General features: G+C 39.2%; 1 long non-coding RNA gene across 1 annotated transcript in view; it reads left to right on the top strand.

The window, feature by feature from the left end:
- LOC127536717 (uncharacterized) overlaps nt 1–12,710 on the top strand; it is a 66,843-nt gene extending 54,133 nt beyond the window's left edge. Inside the window, exons 3-4 of the long non-coding RNA XR_007945837.1 lie at nt 11,259–11,317; nt 11,476–12,710. This is a non-coding gene — a long non-coding RNA (uncharacterized LOC127536717). The remainder of the gene's footprint in view (nt 1–11,258; nt 11,318–11,475) is intronic.
- The last annotated feature ends 288 nt before the right edge of the window (nt 12,711–12,998 follow it).

The following is a 12,998-nucleotide window of genomic DNA, read 5'->3' as shown; positions in this document are numbered from 1 at the left end:
ATTGGAAAGGATGCTCATCTCACTTTTCACAAAGTGTCTCTTACAGACTTTCTCATTATTCTTCCTAATTTAATTAAAGACTCTTCTACAACCTATTCAAAAATGTCCAACATGCTGCACAGACGAGAGCTGAAACTATTCCATGATTAGTCATTTGCGAGAAAATAAATCTGCAACAGTTTTGAAGACGGATTGTTCGTTGAAGTTATTTTTCTGCCAAAGACCTCAAATGTCTTCCATCTCCTCCAATGTGAAGACTTTCTATTTTTTTGCTGTTTTTCTCTTTTTAATGCCACTCAGTGTGATGCTGTCTGGCTCGCTGCTTGTAGATAAATTGACATACCAGCAGTATTTTTATTTATTTATTTTTTGTATCTTTGCTAAAAGAATATCTGCTCCTTTTGGAGTGTCGGTTTCACCAAACAAGCACACTGTGCTTTGGTCATTTTTTATTATTTTCTGGTATTTTGCTGATCTAATGATCATTCAGTAAATGAAGAAAATAAGTGTCACTGACATGTCCTTACAGTTAAAGTATCCTCGTTTTAATGTGCTGAAGTACATCTTGCATGTGGATTTCGCTGTTACCAAACCACATTGTACAAATTCCAGTAGTTTTCTTTAATCATTCTCACAGCAGCATGACACAGATCTTTCATAAGTTTGTGTGCGTCACTATGAGGTACAGTTACATAAAATCAGAGTAAGTTCCTTGACACCACATTAACAATGAACACCAATATCTAATACTTAAGGTAGAGGACATCTTTTATTCCCTTTTCAGTCTTTTCATCAAAGGATCTACATCAACCAAGTGCTGTAGCCAAGGTGTCTGTGTAGGTTCTCATTCATCCAGGTTATGGTTATTCAAAGTTGTTTAAATCAATCCACTGGACTTTAAGAAAGTTCCTTGAAGACGTTGCACCTCTCATCCAAGAGACTTCTTCAGTTCTCGAACTGAAGAACTGAAGTAGCCAAGGTGAAACAGAAAGTGGACACAAAAAAAGAAATATCTTCAATTCTTGCCCCTACCTTGATTTTCAACAAATCAAGCCCATCTGTTTAAACAATATGCAATTACCAGCATTTAAACAGCTAAACTTGTTAAAGTGATTAGCCGGTGTTTACCATAAGCAACATTTTGTACACAAGATAACAGCTTTCATTTGCATATGCTAATGCTTGGAAATTAGCTACGCTCCAGCGGGTAATTCCTATTCAGCCTCAACCTACAGGCGTTTTTTTTTTTTCCCCAAGCAGATTAAAAACAGCAAAATAATGAATTAATTCAATCAATCATGTAAAGGCTAATATATGCATAACAAATGGCAAGGGGACAGTTTTAATGTCAAAAATCAAAAGGCAAAGATCCAAGGATACTCTCAGGCATGAAAGACAGAGATGCTGCTGCTGCTGCTGAGGTAGATTTAATTGTGTTTCCCTGACAAACTACAATAAGACAAACACTTTGTTTTCCGGATTTTGGGTTGGTTGTTGTAATGCATTCAGCAGGGAACGACAAGGCAGGCATTTTATCCAAAAAACCTTCTCTGTAATCACTTGCCCACACAGACCTGTTGATGCGGTTGTTACAAGAAGAACAAAATGGCTTTTGTGTGGTTTCGGAATTAAGGTAAACCTCATTCTCCCTGCAGGCAGACATGGCTTAGAATTGGTGACAAGAGAGAGATGCTGATGTAATTTAAGTTTAATGTGTGTTTGCACTCCTAATCTTCTCTCTTCTCAGTCATTGGAAGGCATGACAAACTCTGAGACCGTTGGCTGTAAGGCAGGCAGTCGGCACCTCTGCTCATCTCTCTCCATTGCCTCAGACAGGGCTGGGATATTATGACATCCAGCAATATATCCACTCCCATCAAAGCCGGGGCCAAATAGAGGGCAGGAAATATTTTACCCTCCCAAACAAACGCGAATTAGGAGAATTGAAGATATATTCCTGTGTTTTCTCCACTGATGGCAGGAGGTCCAGTTTCAAAGCAGTGTATAATTTACACATGAGATTACCAGCAGCTACAGAATAATGATTTATGACAGATGCAGCCTACGCTTTTGCTGTAAAATGTAAAAAATAAATAAATAAATAAAAATTCCATTTATTTGCAACATCCAAGGAGCAAACTAATGTCTCGCACTGTGCAATAAGTTTCTCCTAGGTTTACTTTTATTTGTTCACTTTTAGGTTTTTGCTTCAGAATTGCATTTTTGCACAATCATCATCGAATCATCACGCTTTTGTTATTAAATCATTCATGTGTGATTGTTCTCTCTGTCGGAGAAATTGATCAAATCTGAGCTTAAAATCGTGGTGCTTCGTTTGAGTCACTTTACTCTTCATGTCACATTTTAAAATCTGCCTAAAATAAATCGTTGGCACCCGATTACGAAAACAAGGAAACGTTCTCCGCTCCTGAGTCCAACTGAGAAGCCATTTGCAAATGAGCTGTGGCCAACAGTTGTGACAAAAATTCAGGGACTTTTCGGCTGAACTGCAGGCAGTGTTTACACAGAGGAGACACATACAGAAAAAAAAATAAAATTGTAAGTCATAAAATATATATAGTACATGGTCAACGGTAGTTCCCCCAGTTTTGATAACATTTGGATCACTTTCAGTTCAAATAAATAAATAATCCTGTTAAATAATCATGTTTTCTTATTATTATTATTTATATTGTTGTTATTTCTGGTATTATGACTGTGTCATACTACACAGAAGACATTTTTCAATCCTCTCAACTGCTATTCATGGTTGTTTTGTTTACATAGAGGACATGCAGGACTTTATACTGCAGTAAAATAATGAACCCACAGTGAGTAAAACTGTGTTAGGGGTTATAAAAATGCTGTGTGATCTATTGCCACACAGCATAATATTAAAATAGTGTTATAGACGGCATATTTTGTTTAGCATTTTATGACTCACACTTAGAAAGATAGTTGAAGGCTGCTGCTTTATGTTTAATCTGAGCAACAACAGTAACAGTGCATTTACCTGTGGCTACAGTCTATGAGTGCTCATACATGTCTCCCAACTCACCCAAAACAATAATTATCTTATGGTTAGATGCACTATTGTAATATATACTGTGGTTTTGAAATCAGGTCTGTGGCTGGTTTCAGATTCCTCCGAGTGCTAATGGTGCAGTTCAACCACAAGCACAAAACACAGTAATGGAAAATTGGAATATTGAATAATTTATTTGTCTTTAAAAAAAAAAAAATCAAGTTCTGAAGCAAAAACCCAAATGTGAACAATTAAAAATTAAGCTGAGAGACAATTATCCTTTTGTGAAGTAATCAAAAAAGTGGATGATTAAAGTTTCAAACCCAATTTTAATTTCATGTAGAGAATCAAACGAAGAACTACAAAGAACTGCACCGACTAAGCAGCCTTCTATTCATTCACATTCTGATAGTTGGCGTTGAAGTCCAAATGCTTCCACGCTTTATTTCTCAGATAGTTAGTTCTCGTGAGTCGTTTTAGAACAAATGACTGCTTTTCTAAGTTTTGAATTGAAGAATATCAGTGACTGAATTTTCTGGGCAAACATGAATAATATTGTAGTAGTTTACTGACAGTAAAGTCATTATTTATAAAAAAAAAAAAAAAAGAAAAGAAAACTGATAACTATAGTCCCTGTTTTCATTCAGATATGAATATTCAGGTCTTTTGTAATTAAAAAAAAGAAGAAGCTGTATTCATGTGTCAATTTAGAAGACAAAGATGGGCAAAACTTTAGAAACAAAGATGAACACAATTTTAGAAACTGAATCATTAATTTCACAAAACTATCTTTAAATTAAGCATTTATGAAAACAGTTATTAGTCGGAGCCCCTTTGACATTGAGGTTCATGAACAAGCCACTCCCTGTAGTGAACACAGACCTTTGGTGAGATGATTACATATTCATCTTACCTATTGATCGGAGCGGAAATTTTCATCTCCTTCTAATGCGACTATCAAAGCAGAGCAGAATTGATCAGTGTCACATCAATTTAGACCTGCACACCAGCTCATTTCTCCTCCACAGTGATAAACAATCAGAATCCACCACTTTTTAAATGTTTGAACGACAGACAGAGAAGAAAAAGGACACACATGGTTGTCATGGCAATGGATAAGCCAGAAGAACATGGCCATTTTTCATTTTCTAGCAATCAGTCATTTCCTTGCAGTGTTGTTGTCGCCCTACTTACTGATTGATGTTATCATCTTAATCATTTTGTTTTTTTATTTCTTCATGTGAGAACTACCTCACTCTCAACAACACGTCTGAGCTCAGAAACACGCAGTCATGACAGCGAAGTGTTCTGTGTCTCTGTCATGCATGGATTTGGGTTTAATTGTCATTTTCGCAAGATAATAAGGAATGTAGAGAACATGAAAAAACCTGGACAATACTGCATGTTCTAGACAAGTGTTTTTCTTGACATCAGACCTGTCGAGTTTAAAATTGTCTCCCCACAGCAGATGAATGCAGCAGACCTGCTCTGTAGGCGGAGGTTGCCTTGGAGAATCACCTGGTGTTACCGGGGAAACAGACAAGCTGGTAGAATGGCTATTTATGCAAATGCCTGATAGTCATGGGTGGGGTGTGCGTGTCAACGCACACCTGACAACAGAGCCTGTTGCCATGGTAAAAAGTGGATCAAGAAGGAGATTATTGCTGCTTCCCAGGAGTCAGAAAACATGTTTCCAGCTGTGCTACGTTCCTTTTCTGAACTGGTTTTGATTTGACTGAAAAGTATCAAAGAGATGTGCAAATGCAAGTCTAATACACATCCCGACTCTGGGTCTGTCAGTAATAATAACCCTTGGTATTCCATCATACATCCAGGCAGTGTGGCTGGTTGTGTTAACACACAATGAAATTACAAAGAAGCCACCATGACGAGATGAATTCGATAAATCTAATATGGTCTTTGTTAAATTCGAGGCTTGCATGATGAGTTCTGGAGGCTTTAATAGTAAACAGCAGCTTCAATTTCAAACAAATGGACAGTGTGTCCTCACGTTAGGGACTGAAAGCTCTGATAACAGGAAAGAAAGTTGCAGGTTTGTCTGTGGAAGTCTGGAGATCAGAGCATATGGCATGTGCTGGTGAGGTAGCTTTACTGAATTTTCTTTATGAAGTTCAGAAAACAATCCCTTCTGCGAACAAGTTTATCTGTAACAGACCAACAGCATGAATCAGAGCTGTGCTGTGTGGAATCTGTTATGTAATCGTACCATGTCAGCGCACCACATTTCAACATGCAGACTTCCAACTAAGGGGCTCACTCGAAGGCCTGTGATGTCCCCAGCTGCCACCTGCCGCAGCAAGCGCCATCTCCAGAGTTGCAGGGCATTAGCATGGCATGAAGCTGGCACAGCACAACAAGAATTTGCACACAACCCTCTGGGGGGTGGGAAAGGGAAGGGTGTTTTTGCTTCTCTTTTGGACGGGTTTGGGAGTGTTCCTGTGCAGAGGCCACCCCCAAAGCAGTGGGACGTACAAGAAAAAACTTGCACGCCACAGCAGGCACCAAGAAAGAGCGGCGTGCCACTTGATAGCGCTGCCTCCCTTGGGTGGCTTACGGGATTGGCAAGCACATGTAAGCTCGGAGCAATGGCACTCAGTGAAGGGATGTGGAGGAACAAGTGTTGGCTTTAAGATAGATATGTGTGGAGGGTAAGATACTAGAAAGTGGGTGGTGGACTGAAGTGAGAGGACATGTATGCACATATGGTACAGTACATGTCAGGGAATGTGGCCATGAGCTTGAGGGTAGGAATAGAGCGTATACACGCCCTTGTGTTGCTTTGTCATTGTGTGATATGTTTTTCGAGTGCCGGCATGCCATGTGCATGTGCGAGGGCATCCTGTACTTGGATTGTGCATGCTTGGCTTGCCAGTGTACCGGAAGTACTGCGAGGCCTGGGGAAAGAAGCGGCCAGCGTGGCTCTGGCGACGAGGCTCCCACCCTCTGGTGTGTGCTGTCACTTCAGTGGAGGGTTTCCTGCAACAAGGTGCAAAAGGAGACGACAGCAGAGGAGGACAGGCACTGTTGTTACTCTCTCTCTTTCTCTATGTGGATATGGGGGGTGGCCCCTTTTCTGCCTCAGCCATGTTTACTCCCTGCCAGTCCTCCCTCCTCCTTCGTTTGTGTTTTAGCATTCAGCACAGAGCGCTGACACTTCTCTAATCAAGCACAGGTTAATTTGTGTTTCTCAAGTCTGGATGGCTGTACAGGTGCAGCCGCTTTGATTGCTAAATGTATATAGTCTTAGATTATACATGAGGCAGATAATTACACCTGCCTCATGAAATGCCATGCAAATAGGTGTGGAGTTTATTGGCACTGAGCTGCTTTCAGACACCTTTCAATAATGCTCAAGTATTGAAGGACGAGGCTGCTGAATTCCTGATTATAATAAACAAACTAGCACTTCAAACCACTACAGTTCAGAAGGGGAACATACTCTTTACTCCACTGTGCTTATTTGACAGTTGGACTAAGATTTTTGCATACAAAACCAAAACATGAAGTTCTTAATAAATATTATGTCACTTAATCTATCTGACAGTGGATATAAGGAGGGTGCAAACTACAGGAAAGCCATGATTCACATGATCACAAACATGATTTGTGACATTTGGGGGACCAATGCTGCAGCTCTCCTCAGAACAATTACGAAGCTACGGCTGACTAGAACTAAAGAGAGTTTCAGTTAAACTGCTGGACATTTACAGAGAGCAGCGAGAAGTTGTCAAGGAAGGCTGAGAGGAAAATAAATTATTCTTGATTGATTAAAATAAATGTAGCATGGCTCAAAAATGGTATACAGAGGAGCAAGTTGTTGGATGATACATCCAGCATCATGAAATATCTTTAAAGAGTCGATGTGCAGAGTAGTGTGAAAAAAAACACCTTTGTTTTAGGAGCTGTAAAAATGTAACTAGTCTAACATCAAGAGAATGTACAGCTCCCTTTTTTGTCTATATTGATTCTAGTTTTTTTTTTCATTTTTAGTTAAACAACGATCAAAAGAGTTCAACTTGAATTTTTATTCTTTTAATGATTTATGTCATCATAACTGAGTCATATTGCAGAGAAGGCGTTTTTTGATTCTCTCTACTTCTAGTCATATTTCTGATGTTTCCGTAGAAGTGCAGGATTTTATATTGCAGTGAAAAATGAGTCAAGAGTGAGTTAAAATGTGACAGGAGCAAAAAAGACCCAGCAACTGTTTGGAGCTGAGACGGTTAAAAAAAGGCAACAATGCGCATGCTGTTTTTTCAGGGTTTTTTTTTATGCCATCACCATTGAAGCATGGCGCAATATTATAAACTTTGCTCAGTTTAACCAAATGATCTGAAAGAGAAAAAAACAAGCTGTTGATGCAAGCTGCAATAAAATAAAGCAGAGAAAGAAACCCATTTTCTGTGGTGCACAGCAGGAACAACGCCTACTTTTCATCTGCTTTGATATTCTAATTTTTCATTATCCTATTAATTGAAATAGTGATGAATAAAACCTACATCAGTTGCTGCATTAATGTTGCATCTGTCGTTTCTGACCAAGTCAAAGTGAAATCAAAGTAAAATGTTCTGAAATGAATGGAATAGTTCCCACACTGTGTATAAGAAGAGCTGAAAAAAATCAATTGACAGAAAATTCATTAACGACCAACATTTATTTTTCGAGTAAAAATGCCAAAACATGTCACATTTCCAGCTTCTCAAATGTGAAGATTTGCTTCTTTTCCTTTTAATTGCTTTCATTGTGACTTTTCTGAGTTCTGGACTGTTAATAGAACAAAACAAGCACTTTGGTCTCAGTGTAACTGTGATGAGCTTTTATCGATCTTTCGTGGACCGATCAGACAATTAATTAAGCAAATGATCAGGAGGTCGTTTACCAGGAAAATAATTGTTCCAATCTTGTACAAAATACATAAAATGTTGCTCTGTCTCAAACCAGCTGCAGCAGTAAGATACTGTTTGATTTAGTATATAATATATGAGTCACAAAGTTGACTCCTGTGCTTTTATTTTTGATACTTGAAGTACATTTTCCTGACCTTATGCACATACTTATGTAATATTTTGAATGCTGGACTTTATGTATAATGCACACATTTACATTGCAATAATACTTTGTTATGTAAATGATCTGAATACTGTATCTGCATTTGGAGAACTATTGAAAAAGTAAGTCTTTTGAGGAAAAACTAGAAAAAGGTTATGACTTTACATGAAGGTGCTGCAGCTGTCAGTCAAACCTTTTCAGTACTCAGTATGAGTTTTCAACCTCAAGTCATCCCTGGTATATTTAAACTTGTTAAATCTGACATAGCTAGCTTGATTCTTCTTAATGTGATCTTACACACAGAGGTCACCAGTTTCTCAATAGTTTCCCTCACTACAGTTTGTGAACTTTACATTTCTTCTCAAACTGTATCTCTTGTGAGACACCGAAGCACAGCAAAGTCAAAAAATATTTTAACTAAACTGATAAATATTGTGCCCTAAAAAATAACTTTTTTGCTTTGCGAAAAAATGCATTTTGTTAAGTGTTTTTTGAAGATGAGCGCTCTGTCAGTGTGTCATTCTGTCAATGTCAAGCCCCTCAGTAAAAGCACAATCAATAGAGTGAGCATGGTGTTTATTTTAATCCACCATCCGCTAACACATCTTCTGAATACCATTTTCGGTTTGATGACACAAAAAAAGTTCTCTTCAATACACAATTGCTTTTTCATTTCATATGTAGTGTGTTTGCTGTGGTGTTTATCAGACTAAGCCCCATTAAGACCCTTTTAAACTTCTCCTTAAATCACTCTATTGGTGTATAAAAAAGAGTCTGTCCAGTAGACAGGACTAAAAAGAAAGACTCTATTCTTGTTTCAAGTATAAAAGGGAACATGGACTCATGAAAACTAGAAAAGCACTCAGAAAGTGCAGGACTCCACCAAGGCTGCTCAGTTCACTAAAACATCATAGTTTAGACATATTAAACTATGACATTTTTGTGTAAGTTGTTTTTGGGCTCCTTTGTTGTTTTTATTCAATAGGTAAGTAGAGAGGAAGACCTGCAGCAATGGGCCATGAGCCAGAATCAAACCTGCGTCTCTGATGCACTCCTGTTAATGAGACCTCCTTGCAACCAGTTGAGCTAACTGGGCACCATCTGTCTGCTTGTTGGACAACATACTAAACTATGACATTTTAGTGATATTTTAGACCACATTTGAAACAATGACGTTTTAATAATGTTTTGGATGGCATACTAAACTATCATATTTTAGTGGTATTTTGGATTTTGGACCACATGCTAAACTATGACTTTTTTTCCAAATTTTGGATGACATACTAAACTAGGATGTTTTAGAGACATTTTGGACGACATACTAAACTATGATACTCTAGTGATATTTTGGACGACATACTAAAGTATGACATTTTTTCCACATTTTTGACGACATACTAAACTATGTACGATCCACCAGCCATCATCAACAGTGGAACAAGACAAGAACAGGTTTAACACCTTCACAGCCACAGTGGAGATGAGGCTTGCTTTGATCAGTGCAGCTGAGACACCAAGATGCCGCAAACAAAGACACTTTCCACATCTGGCCTGAAGATGCAAAGGGACAAATCAACAGGAAAGCACCAGATCAAACTTTAAAGGATAGCCCTGTACAGACTGGTCTAAACCCCCGCTTACCATCAGGACCAAATGGCCACCAATACACATTCTGACTGATTCCTGAGCCATTGAAGGGGAGGCTCAGGAACCTGCATGACAACTTCAAAGACATTCCATTCACTGACAAGGAACTCTGAACTCAAACCAGAACCAACAAAGACAATCATCTCACAATTCTGAACTAAACACATTTTATATATACCCATTTCATAGAACAAGTGAATTTTCCAATAACTTCATGTTCAACCTATATCTTGCCCTTTCTTGAATCGTCTGTTTTTTGTTTTTTTTGTTTCGGTACCAATGTCATCATTTTAACGTCTGCCAGTCACATATGATCATGTTTGGTATCATTTTAATCAGCTATCTGTCAGTAAATTATGTACACAAAATTAGAATAATTTTGGAGTTACAGACACCACAAAAATTACCTGAAAATATAACTCTGTGAGGGACAGCTGGACATCAGCCCTCCCTGACAGAGGATGTACCAGACCCCTGTTGAGTTAATGATATGCAAAGGCCCGCTTTAAAAGACCACATCTGAAAGCACCACTTTGAGCCCTATGTAACATCAGGATTCCTGTTTTACCATGTAGAGTCTCTTTTACCACTGGAAGACCTCTTTTACCACCTCGAATCTCCTTTACCATCAAGAGTCCTCTTTCACCACTAGGAGTCCTATTCTCCTACGTGAGAACAATCCAGACTCCGAGACTCCACTCTGTCCACCGCTGTTCCGACCCACATCAACCAAGGCCAACCGGACCATCCACCAAGGCATCATCATCATCATCACGGCACGCAAGTACCTTTCAGTCACTGGAACTTGGTGCAACTCTCTCAAATTATCTTTGCAAAGACAAAATTCGCAGGCTATCAAATTAGCCTACTACTAAATTGACGGCTGCTTTCAGGTGTGATCTATTTATCCCTTTCCCTCAGAACATCATATTTTAAGCGTAATATTAATCCCAGTGTTACGTCAAAATATTGTGTTCTCTTCCTTCCTTTTCCCATCATTCACATTTCACCTTCTTATTCATTTTGTGGTGTTGTTGTTGTTCGTCTTAATGTGTGTTATTGTTGTTACTGTTTAGCTTTGTTTAATAAATGTACATAAATATGAGTTCAGTGCCTCAATTGTTTTGTTGTTCATATCTTGGTCCCTAACTTGTATAGATTCCAGCTACCTCAAAAAACGATATACTAAACCAGGGGTGTCAAACTCCGTTCCTGGAGGGCCACTATCCTGCATGTTTTAGATGTTTCCCTCTTCCAACACACCTGATTCAAATGATCAGGCTCGTTATCAGGCTTCTGCTGAGCTTGATGATAAGCTAATCATTTGAATCAGGTGTGTTGGAAGAGGGAAACATCTAAAACATGCAGGATAGTGGCCCTCCAGGAACTGAGTTTGACACCCCTGTACTAAACTGTAATGCTTTTTATACAATTTGGACGACAGTGTCACTGCCCACAGCTTAAGGCTGTGTGCTGTGGTAGTGCTCTCTCCTCCTCCGGTCTCTCTCCTTCCTAGGTGTGTGGTGTGAAGCTGGTGACAGATGTGGCGTGTTGCAATCAGCTGATGAGGTGCAGGTGAGAGCCGCCTGATTGGTCTTCTGGCCTCTCCAAAAAAGCAGACCTCACTTGATGTTCAAAGCTGTACTGTTGTCTAATCTCCAGTCAGTACTGGGAGTAGAACTGTCTTTGCCACCAGCCTTGAGCTATCAGTAATCATGGTTTTCTGTGTTTAGTGAGCTGACTCCTGCCTGCTTTGCTGCCTGGGTTCCTTTTTCTACTGGGTCACTGCTCCACCAAGGTTTTCCCCTGGAGGATATTCACCTTTCGCCAGCTTCTCCCTGGAAACAACTACCCACACCTGGGACGAGTACACCTTGCCTCCACTGGGCTTACAGTTGCCAACTTGCCTTGTGTTGTTCATCAGGAGTGAGTGCTGAATGAAGGCAGACTAAAAGGACTGTTCCCTTGTTTTCAGCTGAGTTCTCTGGCCTGAGTATCACCAGAGTATTTGTTAATGTTGTAATACGTAGAATTATACAATTGGTGTTCTGTGTTAAAGCCTGTTGTGTTTTTTGCTTAGCATAAATCTTTAGTCTGGCAGTTTGTTCAGGATTATCTGTAGTCTAGGCTGGGTTCGTTATTTGAGTTATCCTGCCTAGGTGTTACCTTATGTGGGTTAACCTCAATTTATGTTTTCCATATTCTTGTAGTTACACCTCTAGTAGGTTCCTTGCACCGTAATATCTGTAGTTGGTTCAGGCATCCCATGTGACGCTACTCAGCCAATGAAATCTCTGCATTGTAGCCACTAAGCAAGCTCAGCGTTCAGAAAACAGTTTAGAGGTGAAGGACAGACAAGAGGACAGAGTAAGACAATGTGACACCAAGAAGAAAGTAGCCTTGCACATGCTGATTATGTTTGGCTAAACATACAGTTATGAGGCAGTTTTCTCAACTAGGAATATAATCCAAACTAAATATTGTACCAGACTGACCAGTGAGCTCCAAATGTGTTTGAGAATGACCCTGACACCGTTCAAAATACTGGAGAAAGACCCATCTCAGAGTGTATCCTTCCGTTGTCTCCAGGAGATCAGATATTCTGTAAATAAGTTAGTGGCATTTTGTAATAATGCCAGGCAGGGAGTGTATTGTAACTTTCACTTATTTGTTTGAACCACCAGGGCCTTTAGGAATGTTGGAATGTATATTTGTAGTGTTGTCGGTCTTATTACATTTACAATCATAGTCACGGTTTCAGGCTTTGGGGTAGCTTCAGGGTCATTTAGCTTTAGCACCTTATTGCTTACCAGTCACCTGCAGTGGTTTTCTTATGTAAATTAATCCATACTTACCTGTAATACTGATGTGTTTGAAGTCTTAAGCAATTTGTACTGTTATTGACAGTGTATTCTGTATGTTTATTTCAGTTTCACACTTCTATGTATTAAAATCCATTCAACAACCACACTGGCCTGTTCCTTGGAGGATGTGGTACAGGGCAGAGTTTAGCTGACTGTGAATCCCAGTATAGGACAGGAGTCACACTGGGTGTAACAGTACAATGAATATCACATTTATGTTGGAAATAAATGTCCTTTAATTAGACATTGCCATGCAAAAGTTGGATTTCAATTTAATGATGTTCAAATCTTTGAGTGTTTTGTTGTTGGTTTCTAAATGTTTTGACACTTGGCCCCACAGATTAAAACCTTCTATGGCTCACAAGCTGCAACAGTTCACACATTATCAACTA

Source organism: Acanthochromis polyacanthus, chromosome 1 (genome assembly GCF_021347895.1).
Source record: "Acanthochromis polyacanthus isolate Apoly-LR-REF ecotype Palm Island chromosome 1, KAUST_Apoly_ChrSc, whole genome shotgun sequence".
NCBI lineage: Eukaryota > Metazoa > Chordata > Actinopteri > Pomacentridae > Acanthochromis > Acanthochromis polyacanthus.
The sequence above is the reverse complement of the archived record's forward strand: the minus strand, read 5'-3'. Positions and strand labels throughout refer to the sequence as shown.